Raw genomic sequence first — 14,541 nt, forward strand, 5'->3', positions numbered from 1 at the left:
TGTAAGAGGGGACCCTAGATCCATGAGATTTGCATAAATTACTTCATGCTGCAAATGCATTCTTATGCCAGTTCAGGATGGAGTGGGAAAGTTCAGGTATTTGCTCACAAAAACTTTCTATTTTATGTGTATAAATTTAGACATTTGTAATTCTCTGTTGAGTCTGAGGGCGATCTTTAGATAAGAATAGTGACTTAGCTGATCTGGCTGACTGACCTCTTGCATTAAAAGGGTAGAATAAAGAAAAGGTAAAAAGAATGTTGTTATCCACGTTTCATTGAAATTTTGTTAGGATAGCATGATTTACTCCAGGGAATTTTTTTCCTTCCTATCCTGTGTTGTTTCAACCTTAGTGATGAAAATTTTGAAAGGTTGTTACTAGCTACATTATAGGACATGGCCCCTAGCAGAGGCTAAAATGGTACAGAAATGAAATTAGCAGAAAAATCTGAGAATTTCAGCCTCTCTCATATTGGAGGGTTTTGTGTGTTTTTTTATTGTGTTTGGTCACTGTAAGTTAGAGCAAAGGGGGGCAGGGGTTACTGAGCCTGTTTAGCCTTTGAAATTATCCACATGCTATTCCTACTCAGGGTCATACATACTTCCATTAAAAAAAAACTTACCATTTTTATTTAAAGTTTTGAGTTCCAAATTCTAACCCTCCTTCCCCTTCCTCAACCCCTCCCTGAGACAGGAAGCAATCAGATATAGGCTATACATATGCAATTATGTAAAACATTTCCATATTAGTCGTTTTGTACAAGACTCAAATAAAAGAAAAAAAGTGAAAGAAAGAAAGTGAAAAATAGCCTGCTTAAGTCTGTGCTCAATCAATATCAGTTCTTTCCCTGGAAGCAGATAGTATGCTTCCTTAGTCCTTTAGGATTGTCTTGGATCATTGTATTGCTGAGAATAGCTAAGTCATTCACAATTCTTCATGAAACAATGTTACCATTACCATGTACAATGTTCTCCTGGTTCTGTTCATTTCACTAATGCATCAATTCATGTAAGTCTTTCCAGGTTAGTACTTCCATTTTTAATCAGACTTAGGAACCATGGTCACTCATGCCCCTGGCTGTGGTACAATCTGCAATAGAGAATTTGACCATTTAAAGTCATTAAAGTTATTTTAGGGGAAGAACATTTCCTGCCTAAGGATTTCTAGCCCTACAGTTGAGTTACTGACTGTAGTGACCATTCAAATATGGCACCTCTATGTCTTAGGCACCCAGGACACCACATCTAGGGTATACTGCAAAGAATGGTTGATTTGGAACCAGAGGGCTGTGGAGGAAAGTAAGCCTGGTATTGAATTCCTCACTGATTAAAAGTTATCTAGAAATTCAGGACCTAGTCCTGAGTCTACTACTGATTTTCAGGGTGACTTTAAGCAAATTATTTAAGTCATCTACTAATATTACTACTAGAAACATTTATGTAGCACTTCAAGATTTTGTAAAGAATTTTACAAATATTATCTCACTTGACCCTTACAACAACCCTAAGAGAAACATACTGTTGTCATCCCCATTTTATGGATAAAGAACCTGAGACGAACAGAAGTTAAGTGACTTACTCCAAGTCATACAGCTATTAAGTGTCTGAGGCTGAATTTGAACTTGGGTCTTCCTGTCTCCAAATCTAGCACTCTGCTCACTAAGCCACCTAGCTCCTTCTTTCCTCAACTCTTAATTTCTTCATCTATAAAATGTGGATATTAGTCCCAAAGTTGGATGTACCTTATGGGATTGCTACCATATTATATGCTAAGTCAAGAAAGTCAAGGTCAGCCTCAAAGTTAAGAAAATCTAAGTTTGAATCTTGCCTCTGACCTATACAGACCATGGAGCATGGGCTGTCACTTACAGGGCAGTGAGGGGGCTCAAGATTTGATTCCCTGGAGTCTCCTGACTCCAAATTTAATTTGGAGTGAAATGTTTTAAATTACAAAGAAAATACAGAACCTATGTAAACCTAAGGGATAACTGAAGTTCAGTAGCAAATGACATCATAGAAATTAATTGAAGGATATTCAATACTGTTTCTTTTTTTAGTTATTTAATGAACTGGCCAGGCAGAGTGAGTTTTGCAGGTCAGTAGAGCTCATCCTTATAAAGGCATCTGTAAATGAAAATCAGACAATGTCCTAGACAGAAAAAGATGTCAGAAGCAAAAGTCTAGGACTCTTGGGAAGATTTGGGAGTTGCCTTCTGTACAAGAATGCTTGATGCAATCTGATCAGCTTAAAAACCTACAAGGTTCTGGGAGATTTTCTCCTTTGTGTGGATGGAGAGCAGAAAGACGTATTAATTCAGGAAATTTCCTTCTGACCTGCCACAGTTAATTTTTACAAATCAGAATAAATGCAGTTGGGTAAAAGTTCTTTAGAAGATAACCTGTTTCTCTTCAGTAGCTAGGGAGTTTTTGAAACCTATCAGTCATACAACTTCTCCCAAAGACCCCAAATAGTCAAGTTTTTCTTTCTTCTCAAACAAAAGTGTAATGTAGTAAAATGAGCATGATCTCCTACCTCTGGCAATCTAGTCAATCCCTCAAAGCCTCAGTTTTCCTCATCTGTAAATTGAGGATAAATATTTGTACTGGGTACTTCTTAGGGCTATTGTGAAGATCATTTGGGGGAACTAGACAGCCACTAAGGTCCTTTCCCAAACTAAAATTCTATGATTTCTCTGTTTCTTTTGAAAGTGCTTTCCAAACCTCAGGTAGGGAGTTTGTTGTAGGGAAAATAGTCGTTTTTAATATTTGGAGATCTATGAAGCCAAATAGAGTGGATGGTAACTGCAGCCTTCATCGTTTATCTCTGTCTGAGGTTGTCTGTGGTGAGGTGGAAAATTCACTGAATTGATTCAGAATCAAGAGAGGCCTACATTTGAACCCCAGCTCTGAGACTTGCCACTTCACCTCCAATGTCCTCATCTGTAAAATAAGGCTAATGACATTTGCACTGCTTGAAGGAGCTTTGTGAACTTGGAGGTGCTATGTAAGCATAAGCTTCTGGGGGAGATTAGAACTCATCCTTCATGTCTGGCTCATAACTCAGAAAACAGTCCTACAGATTTTTTTTCAAGTATTTGATTTTTGTAGATTCCTTTGACTTTTATAGCTTTCCCTTCTCCCCCAGCAAGCAAGTCATCCCTTGTAACAAAAAATTGCACAGAGAAAAGCAGGCAGTTTAGCAAAATTACCCCAACATATCAGCCAAGTCTGACAATATATACAACTGTTCTACACCCCATATGAGGAAAACAAGACCCAGAGATAGAATGGGATCAGAGATCTGGACTTCAGAAAGCAGCTGGGCCACGCTCCTCATTCTGCAGATGAGGATGTGAATCTCAGAGAGCCTTACTGCCTGCCCCTGGTCACACAGGTAATAAGTAAGATAGTTGGGTCCACAAGCAGTCTCTAAGTGCCTACTATGTGCCAAGTGCTCAAGATACAAAGAAAACCAAAATTGATCCCTGCCTTCATGGAGCTTACCATCTGGGATTTAGAGCTGACTCCAAGCCCAGTGCTCTATTCACCCTAGCTTTGAAATTATATTCTCAGAAAAGGACTTTTTATAAGTCTATTCCCACTAAAAATGACAGCTCATGTTTCTATGGTATTTCTTGTCTTACAGAGCAATTTATATACACTTTCTAAAGGATTTATTGCTCTCTCTGGATGTGTTAAATTTTCACAGGGCACAGAGCCTTAAGCAAAAGTCTGGAGCCATGACGGCCAAAAGGCTGAGGAATGGGCATTTTGGGGGTGGAGACCATTCCTGGTGCTCCTGAAATCACAGTGTGTAGGTGGTTGTTCACATGATAACCTTAATGCTAGGAAGGTTGGTTTCCATTTCCATCTGTATTCCCAGTGCTTAGCACAATCCCTGGCATACCTGAGGTGCTTGATAAATTCTCCCTGAATTGAAACTACTCAAGAGTTCCAACCCTATCAATTTTTAGATAAGAAAACTGGGACATAGAAATGTTAAGTGATTTCAATGTCATTCAACAATCACTGATTATATTGTGAAAAGGGAAGGTTCCAAGAGGAGGAAAGAAGATGTTTGGAAATGTGGATCACAGAAAAACTAAACAGAGCAATACAACTTTTTAGAAAGCATTAAGCATCATCCTAGGTTCCAGGAATACAAAGACTAAAAAAAAAAAAGTCTGACATCAAGGAGATGGCAATCTGTATTCATAAAATCTGGAATGTTAGCACTTAAAAGTACCCTAGCTATTATCAACTTGAATCCTCTCGTTTTCAGGGTGAGGAAACTGAACCTCAGGGAAAGCAAGCTGTCTCAGGGCACAGAGTGAGCCAGAGCAGAAGCTGGAATGCATCTGCTGTCTCCTCATCCATTACCCTTTCACCAAAGCTCCCACTGTGCCTGAGAGGACCATGGCCTTCAGTGGCCCCTTCCTTGAGAAAGTCCCTTTATTAAGAGTCTAAAAGCTCTGGATTTACATGACTCATGGTTATCAAGTTAAAGGAGACAATAACCCATCTGCTGGTGCCCTTCCTCCAGAATATTTCATTGGTATTCATTTTGCATATAATGTATATAGACTTATTTATTCACATGTTATCTCCTCTGATAAAATGTAATCTCCCTTAAGGACAGGGGCTTTCTCATTTCTGTCTTTGTATACCATTAACCATTAGGTTACTTAACAGAGTACCTGGTTCATAGCAAGTACTGGTTAGTTGGAGATGCTTTTAAAAGTTTTTACATCAATTCTTCTTCTAGGCCTGACTCTCTTTGAGTTTTGCACAGCAGGGATCTGCTCTGCCTACTTTTAATTTTAATCAAGGAGAAATGATGTTTAAAACAATTATGCTTAGATTTGGCTTTTTAGCCAGATGTTTTCTGATGACCATCTTTGGGGAATCTGTGCTCTCCTAGTTCATTAATTATTCCCCTTGTAGGTAAGACAGTGCTGCCTCGCAATTCTTGAAACCCAATTACATAACTGAGTATGCCTGCTCAGCCAGCTTCAGGTTCCCCACGGTGGTTTGGAAGATGTGTTTAATCCCTTCTGATAATGGGGGGAGGGAGAACAACAGTAATTAAGGTAGGGCACGGGTTTGTGTGCTTGGGATTGGAACATGTAGAGTCTAATTGGGTAGGCCTCACTAAATGAAGCAAAGAAGAGGAGAGAATGTGGCTTATTATATAATATCCTCCTTTTATGCAGTCTAGACCATACTCCATTGTCCATCTCTGTGCTTAGAACGCCCTCCCTTCTCATCTCTACCTAGCAGGATCTCTCACAGCCTTCCAAGTCCAGCTAAAATGTCCCCTCCAACAGGAAGCCTTACCTGGTGCCCCCAGCTTCTAGTGCCTTCCCCCACTCCCAATCCCACCAACATTTCCTTCTATTTCTTTTGCATGTTTTATATTTTTGAGGTACTATGGTATTGTGGCTAGACAGCTGTCCTGTGGGTCAAAAAGACCTGGGTTTAAGCATCACCTTGACACATGCTAACTGTGAGACCCTAGACAAGTTACTTACCTAAGACTATAAGTTACAGAAAAAAACTCTGATTAGTACGAATCTATATCTAGTAGAGGACATTCTTCACAGGGCAGTCCCTACACTTATGAAATGCCAGGTCTGATCCCCCTAAAGCCGTATTTACTTCTATGTGGATTTGGAATTTCACCTATTAGAATGTAAACTCCTTGGGGGTAAGCTTCTTGTTTTGTCTTTGTTACCTCCCAGTACCTAGCAATGAGGCCTGGCATCATATTGCATAAATTATTGTTTATTTTACTGTACTTAATAAATTATTGTTTATGAATTTATTAGGGCTGTCATATTTCTCTGATTCTGAGTTGTTCTTGTAGAAGGCTAGGTGGCACAGTGAACAGGACATGTGATCAGGACGACTTGAGTTTGAATTTTGCCTCAGACACTTTAATAGCTGTGTAACTTTGAACAAAGCCACTTCATCTGTCAGCCAGTTTCCTCATCTGTAAAATGGGTGTAACACTAGTACCAGCCTCCCAGAGTTGTTGTGAAGATCAAATTAAATAATATATATAAAGTACTATATAAATATTAGCTATTATTACTCATGATAATCTATATAATATGAAATCCTTGCTATAATACATAATATAATACAATATATAATAGCATAATAATAATAAGCCTTCTGATAAGCATGGCGACCAGGCCTATTCCCACCAAAGCTCCACCTGGATGATCATTTTGTTTCCTTCTAAGTCAGTCCCTGGTTTGTCCTGACTTCTCTGACCAAAGGAAAGCGGCTGGTGTGAAGTATTTCCAATATTTATAGTAACCTGCCATTTTTCTTTTCCTCAGAGCCCTGGTTAATCTCTTCTAAGCTGTCATGGTTCTTTTGTTCATCCACATTAACCTTCTCAGATTAATGCTGGGCCCAATATTCTGCAATGTCTGAATCTCTGCGCCAAGAGAGAAAGAAGTGGGGAGTTGGTAGTTGCTAGAGATCTTAGGCTGGCATTGGAGGAGCCAGAAAATCAAACCTCAACTTAGTCACCTCCCAAAATCCTAGCTTCATTACGTCACCTCGATACTGTGGAAACAAGTCTGAGCCCTACCACTTTGTTGTCAATTCCCGAGGCTTGTGGCCTCTCTGAGCTTAGTTTGCTTGTCTGTGACATGGACATGAAAACGCCTGCCCTGCTTACTCAGACTGGTGATTCTGAGTCTGGAATGAGTCGATGCTTCGTCACCCTTGCGTCTTCCTTCATTCCAATCTCCTAGAAGAGGCAGCCACCTCTCTACTTGTGTTCTGATCTCGTCCCCTCCCATCTATTTTGCCACCTTTCTTGATTTATTATTCCCTTCCTTCCTACCATATTCAGTCTTTTCATTTCTGCCCATGAACACACTCAGTTCTCCCTTTTTTGTGAAAAATCTTCACTTGATGTTTCCATCTCCTCAGTCTTAAGTCTCTCTTCTGATTCATTGTCCAACCCCAAGGAAAAAAAAAGATGGCTACTCTCATAACATGCACTTTATCCCCAACTATTCATTACTTAACCACTCACAGTCAGGCTTCTGACCCTACAACATGACTGGAGCTGCTCTTTCCAACAGCCTCTTACCTATGAAATTGAGTGGTCTCTCTCAGTCCTTGTCCCTTTGACCTCTTTATAATTGATCACTGTTGACCACTTTCCTCCTCCCAGATAGGAGTCAGGACATGACTTTCTCTGGCCCTCTGCCTACCTCTCTGAATTCTTCTTTTCAGTCATTTTCTGATTCATTATCCTTCTCCTGTCTATTAAGCATGCCCCCCTAGATATCATCCTTGACCTTTTCTTCTCTATTCATATATATACATATATAACATACAATATACAGACATACACATATACATACACATGTGTGTATGTGTATGCACATGCGCACACACACTTCTTCTCCCTTGATGATCTTATTGGCTGCCCTAGACTTAATGATCACCTCTATGCAAATCTACCTCCATCATCTCTAGCCCTTCTAAACTTCAGTCACATATCAACTAGATATCTTTTTTTTTTTTGTCTTTATTAATTTGCTTACATTTAGTTTACAAGATTCATTACCACAATTCCTTGAGTTTCAAATTTTCTCTCCTGGACCACCCCCCCGCCATGGTGGCATACAATCAAATATAGTATCTGCAAATACTTTCACATTAGGGATTAGTCAGATTATAAAGAAGGATAGTAACAGATGGAATGAAGAATGGGAAAGAGGAAACAAAACCAAACAAGAAAACGAAAAAGGGCAGGTAGTTTCCTTCAATCTGGGTTCAATCTCAGTTCTTTCTCTGGATGTAAACAACTCTCTCCATCATGAGTCTTTTGGGTTTGACTTATGTCTCTGGATTGCTGAGAAGAGTCCACTTTATCAAAGTTGGTTGTCACACATACATTGTCTCTGTAATTGTGCACAAATTCCTCCTAGCTCTACTCTTCTCACTCAGCATCAGTTCGTATAAGCCTCTCCAGGTAAATATAAAGTCCATCTGCTCCTCATTTCTTATTGTACAATAGTATTCCATAACATGTATATACCACAACTTGTTCAGCCATTCCCCAATTGATGGGCACCCCCTTAATTTCCAATTCTTTGCTACCACAAAAAGCTGCTATAAATATTTTTGTACATGTGGGTCTTTTTCCCACTTCTATGATCTCTTTGGAATACAACTCTAGAAGGGGTATTGCTGGGTCAAAGGATAAGAAATTATTTATAGCCCTTTGGGCATAATTCCATATTGCTTTCCAGAATGGCTGAATCAGTTCACAACTCCACCAGCAATGCATTAGTGTTCCAATTTGTCCACAAACTCTCCAGCATTTGTCATTTTCCTGTTTTGTCATCTTAGCCAAACTGACTGGTGAGATGTGGTAACTCAGAGTTGTTTTGATTTGCATTTCTCTAATCAATAGTGATTTAGAGCATTTCTTCATGTGCTTATAGATATCTTTAATTTCTTTCTCTGAAAACTGCCTGTTCATATCCTTTGACCATTTATCAATTGGGGATCCACCTGGATATTCTATCAGTTTCTTAATTCAGTATGTCCCAGGTGGAATTTATCTTCCCATTCCTCCCTCAAGCTAGAGTTCCTCCAAACTTCCAATTTCTCTGAATGATACCAATATCTTCCCTGTCACCCAAATTCATGACTTCATAGTGATCCTTGACTCTACCTCAACTCCCAAGTAATGCTAACATTACTTCTGGGACCTCATACACTTCCAGTGTGGCTCCTTTCCTCCACTGACATGATCACTACTCTTTCTCAGTCCCTTATAACATCATGCCTGGACCATTGGAACAGCCTTTTGCTTGCTTTCTCTACTTCTAGTCAATTCTGCACCAAACTTGCTCTCTGTATGTTTTCAAAATAATCTTCCAAAGGCATAAGCCACTTCCCTGCTCCAAAGTTTTCAGTAATTGTTGCTTCTAAATAAAAAGCAAAGTTCTTAGCTTAGTATTTAAGTCTCTCCACAATATGACTCTAATCTACCTTTCCCAACTTACTTCACCTATTTCCAATCATTTTCCATTCCAACCACACTGGATGACTGACCATCCTCTAAACTTGAAATTCTGTCTTCTACTCATACAAACCTCCCTGCCTGTAATATACTCACTCTTGAGCTAGGTTTCTCAGAATCCCACAAAGTCTTCCCTGATCCCTCTAAAGCTTTCTCCCTTCTATGCTTACTTTGTTTTTACTCATTGGTGCAGATGCTGTATTCTGATAGAAGAATGTAAGCTTCCTGAAGGCAGGGGCTTTTTTTTTGTCATTATTACCCCAGATCCTGCTTTTCCCACTCTCCTACAGAGTTTTGGATAAAGTTTGTTAAACAAACTCATTTTTTCTGCAGTTCATAGTGAGAAGGGTGGGATAGGACTTACTAGCCCTGAGTAGGTCGTCAAGAGGCCTTGAGTATCAGGAGAAGACTCTAAGAAATGAGCTGTACAGTAAACCCTCTACCTTAAGTGAGCCAAAAGAAACGGCGGTTCCTGAGAGAACTGTTTCTCTCCTTTATGAGCATTCAGAAGGTATGAAAAGAGCAAAGGTAGTGGTGGGGTAAAGAAGGCAGAGTAGAAGCAGGTCCTCTGCTTGGCTCTGACTTCCACCTTCCCCAATTCATGTAAAAGGGGACTCTGAACCAACTTTGGAGCTGCAGAACCCACAAAATGACACAGAGAAGCTAACCTCCCACTGAGGACAGCCCAGCAGGCTGGCAGGAATTGGCCAGTGCAAAGCTCTGGGAGCTGAGCCCAGCTCCATGCTAAGATTTTAGCCCCAGGGTGGGCCTGACCAGCGACCAGCTGGAGAGACTCCAGATCACCAGCAGCTGTGGCCATCTCCAAAATTATCAACCCATAGATGCTAAGGACAAAGTGAGAGGTCAGTGCAACCTGGACTTTGGGACCCAGTAGTTGGAAGTGTGAAGCCTTTTGCCCCCAGGGTGAAAAGCCTCTGAGTGCTGTGGCACAGCCAGCGCCACATGGCATCTTCAGCTCCTGGCCTGCAGAGTGTAGGGGGACCAAGCGACCAGTCCGAGGGGTTATCGCTCTTGCTTTAACCTGCTTGGAATCTGGATTGCAGTCTAGGGTGGAAGTCCTGGGGTGTGTGTCCAGTTTGCCAGAGTGTGTGGAGGCTTCAGCAAGGGCACCCAACTGATACCACCAGCAGCTGAGAAAACCCCAGCATTTGGTACAAAGCTACTCATCTGGTGGCAGAGTCCTACTGTGGCAAAAAAAACTCAGGAATCAAGTGACTGAGGGGCAACATGACCAGGCAAAGGAAACAAAGCAGACAGAGGAATCCAACATTAGACTCCTATTTTGGGGACAAAAAGGATCAAAGCATGGAGCAAGAGGAAGACAGTGAAGTCAGAATTCCTGCACCAAAAGCTTCAAAGAAAAATACGAGCTGGTTACAGGCCAGAGAGGACCTTAAGAAGCAGATAAGAGAAGTGGAGGAAAAATTGGGAAGAGAAATGAGAACAATGCAAGAAAATTACGAATTGAGAGTCAACAGCCTGACTGAGGAAAATAACACCTTAAAAAATATAGACTAACTCATACGGCAAAAGAGGCTCAAAAAGGCAATGAGGAGAAGAATGCCTTAAAAAGCCGAATTTGCCAGGTGGAAAAAGAATCTCAAAAGCTCAATGAGGAGAATCATTGCTTCAGAATTAGATTGGAGCAAATTGAAGTTAATGACTTTATGAGAAATCAAGATGCTGTTAAACAGATCCAAACAAATGAAAGAATAGAAGGCAATGTGAAATATCTCATTGGAAAAACCACTGACCTGGAAAATAGATCCAGGAGAGATAATTTAAAAATTATTGGACTACCTGAAAGCCATGATCAAAGAAAGAACCTAGAAATCATCTTCCAAGAAATCCTCAAGGAAAACTGCCCTGATGTTTTAGAACCAGAGGCCAAATAGAGGTTGAAAGAATCCACCAATCACCTCCTGAAAAAGATCCCAAAAAGAAAACTCCTAGGAATATTATAGCCAGGTTCCAAAATTCCTAGATCAAGGAGAGAATGTTACAAGCAACCAGGAAGAAACAATTTGAATATTGTGGAAACAAAATCAGGATAACACAGGATCTGGCAGCTTCTACACTGAGGGATCGAAGGGTTTGGAATGTGATATTCCGGAAGTCAAAGGAGCTGGGATTAAAGCCAAAAATCACCTACCCAGCAAAACTGAGTATCATGTATCAGGGGAAAATATGGTCATTCAGTAGAGTAGAGGACTTTCAAGCATTCTTGATGAAAAAATGAGAGTTGAATAAAAAATTTGACATTCAGATATGAGAAGCATGAGAAGATAAACAGGGAAAAGAAATCATAAGGAACTTATCAAAGTTGAACTATTAACATTCCTACATGGAAAACAATAATTGTAACTGATGAAACTTTTCTCAGTATGAAAATAGTTGAAGGGAATAGAAATACACACACACACATATGAGGGTATATGGGCATATGAATACATATGTGAATGTGTGTGTTTATGTTTACTGGTATATATAGATAGAGGGCACAGGACCAATCTAATAGGAAGGGATGATACTTAAAAGGTGAAATTAAGAGGTGAGAGAGGAATATAATGAGAAGAGATGGGGAGAGACAGAATGGGGCAAACTATCTCATATAGAAGAGGCAAGGGAAAATGGTTACAATGGAGGGGAAGAATAGGAAGGCAAAAGGGAATGGGTCAACCTTATTCTCATTGAATTTGGCTTGGGGAGGGAATGAAATACACACTAAATAGGGTATCTCACCCTACAGGAGAGTAGGGGGGAAGGGGATGAGAAGGGGGATAATGGAAGGGGGGGCAGGCTGGGGAGGAGGGAAGTTGGAAGCACCCACTTTTGAAAAGGCATCAGATCAACGTAGAAAATAGAACAAGTGGGAGGTGGGATAGGAGGGAGGGAAATATAGTCAGTCTTTTACAATATATCTACTATGTTAATGTTTTGCATTAGCTACATATGTACAACCTATACTGAACTGCTTATCTTCCCAGTAAGGGTGGGTGACAAGGGAGGAAGGGAATGAATCTGGAATTCAAAGTTTTAAAATCAAACGTTTAAATATGTGTGTGTGTATACTTTTATTAATACTATTTTACATGTAATTGGGAAATAAGATATACAGGCACTGGGGCATGGAGATCCACCATGCCCTACTGGAAAAGTGGAAAGGGGTATGGGAGAAAATATGGGAGAGAGCAGATTGGAGGAGGGGATATCCTGTGGGACTGCTATTTTGGGGTGGTGGGTAGGGGAAAAATGGGGAGAAAATTTGTACCTCAAAATCTGGCAGAAATGAATGATGTAAATCAGAAGTTAATAAAGCATTTGAAAAATTAAAAAAAAGAGCAGAGGGAGTCATTAGAGGAACCCTAGGCCCAATCTGGCCTAAAGAGGGAATGAAGAAACATCCACAGGAAGGGAAAAAGCTCCAGAGGGTGGTAGAGAAAGACTGAGATGAGACATTCAAATCTTTCCTTCTACAGAACCACAAGGCCAGGAGAAGACTTTGCCAGGACCAGCCAGTCATGCCCTCACACAAGAGAATGTATGCGAAGGGGCAGAATCAGTCCCTAACTTCTCCACAAAGGAAAGGGGCAAGGACAGACCTTAGAGAGAGAAAACTGCCTCCACTCTACTTAATGCAGGACAGCTGAGCTCTGAGGGTGGCAGTGTCAGTTGTGGGCAAAGGACCTGGGCCTTACACTTGCCTCTTCTCCAAGTGAGGCTTTTTCCTCGATTATATACAAGAGCAAGAAAAAGCAGAACTTTGGGGCATGGGTGTAGGATCCTACTAGAATTTCAGAACTGATTGTCTTAGAAGGAAGGGAAGGAAGAATCCGCAGGACATCTTCATGGTGGAATAGCACAGCTGACATGCCGGTGTCTTTCCTTTTGTCATGGGAATCCCTAAGGAAATAAGGCATGTTTGGCTATGCTATGAACTTCTTGAGATTTCAGTGCAGGAAATAAAAAGGCTTGGGTGACATGATTTCATGTGTTGGATGATGAGCGGCCGCTGCATCCCTGGCATACCGTCTGAGCTAGTCCCTGTTCTCTTGGGTGTACCCACTATGTCCACTGTTACAGGAACCTTGAGATCCTAGATGATGGATCCCTCATGACCACCATGGTACCACGAAGAGAGTAAGAGCATTTCAACAGTCAAGTCCAGATCTGAACTCTGGCCCAGTTAGCAAGCTCTACGAACTTCTGAGAGGACTAGAGACATTTCAGAATCTCTATTGTATTCCTAGCAGAAGAAGAAGTAAAATATGGAATATTAATTCAAGTCACTATGAAGAGGGCAGTACATTGTCATGCTAATCAGAAGAGCACAAAATTGAGTATAGTTATCCCTTCCATATCACAGTTTTCCCCATCGCAAATTGGCATGAAAAATTAAATGAGTATTTTGAGGGAGTTTTGCAGAAGCCACAGACAATAAATACGTGAAGGCCAGTAGACAATACAAAAAAAGTTGGGAAACTCAGAAATGCATAAAATATTCATATAGTATTGTATAATATCAATATGTTTGCTCTTTCAATGCCATAATAATTCAGATTTCTTCTCTGGTACAAAGGGAGGGCCAAAAACTTTTCCATGGATTTTCCATGGGGGAAGGGAAGGGCAGCCCTAGCTCAGGCCATGTGGAAGGAATAACTACATATATACAGTGAGCCTAACCTACTTGCTATCCCAGGAGTTTTAGTCAGAAATGCCAAGAGGCTTGCATTTTAACAGCTTGACCCTCAACGGGTGCCATGGCATACACAAGGGTATAATAAGGCTTGAGCGTATAATAACAGCAGCAACAAAAGCTGAACTTTAGATAGCATTTTAAGGTTTGCAAAGCCCTTCGCCTGCACTAATTCATTTGATCCTCACAACAAGCCTGTGAAGTAAATGTCATTAGCCCCATTTTACAGATGAGGAAAATGAATTCATGTAGTTACAGCTGACAGCAGAGATCACAAAATGCAATGTGTATTGTCCTGCTAGGTTTTCACCTGCTCTTTTGAGTTTTCCTTCCTAGATAGCCAATTCCTGGGCATTTACAGACTTATTCCATCAGTTCAAACATAAAACATTCATCCATCATTCAGCACATAGTTATTCAGCATGAGGCACTGTGTTTAAGGGGAATAGAAATACATTGGACCTGTTTTTTCAATAGGTATAGGGAACTCCCAAGTAAAAAATTCCCTCTTCCAATTCACACCGGCCCCTTCTCTGTAATCCATAGTCCTAGAAAGTTGCCTAGAGCAGTGAGATGTTAAGTGACTTGTCCAGGGTCACACAGAGACAAAATCTGAATGCATAACTTTCTATCTACTCCACTGTTTTGCCCTGGAATCCTGGGGGAATCCCAACTGCTAGAGTTGACAGTCTGGGGGTGGCCAGGTAGCACAGCGAGTAAGAGCACCAGCTCCAGTGTCAGGATGACCTGGGGATCGAAT

At 40.7% G+C, this 14,541-nt stretch overlaps 1 protein-coding gene across 2 annotated transcripts in view; it reads left to right on the forward strand.

The window, feature by feature from the left end:
- Positions 1-14,541, forward strand: part of CPNE4 (copine 4) — a 679,918-nt gene that overhangs the window by 648,077 nt on the left and 17,300 nt on the right. The window lies entirely within an intron of this gene.

This window comes from Petaurus breviceps, unplaced genomic scaffold (genome assembly GCF_028583685.1).
Source record: "Petaurus breviceps papuanus isolate PSGF00001 unplaced genomic scaffold, PetGlider_PUasm1.0 185, whole genome shotgun sequence".
NCBI lineage: Eukaryota > Metazoa > Chordata > Mammalia > Diprotodontia > Petauridae > Petaurus > Petaurus breviceps.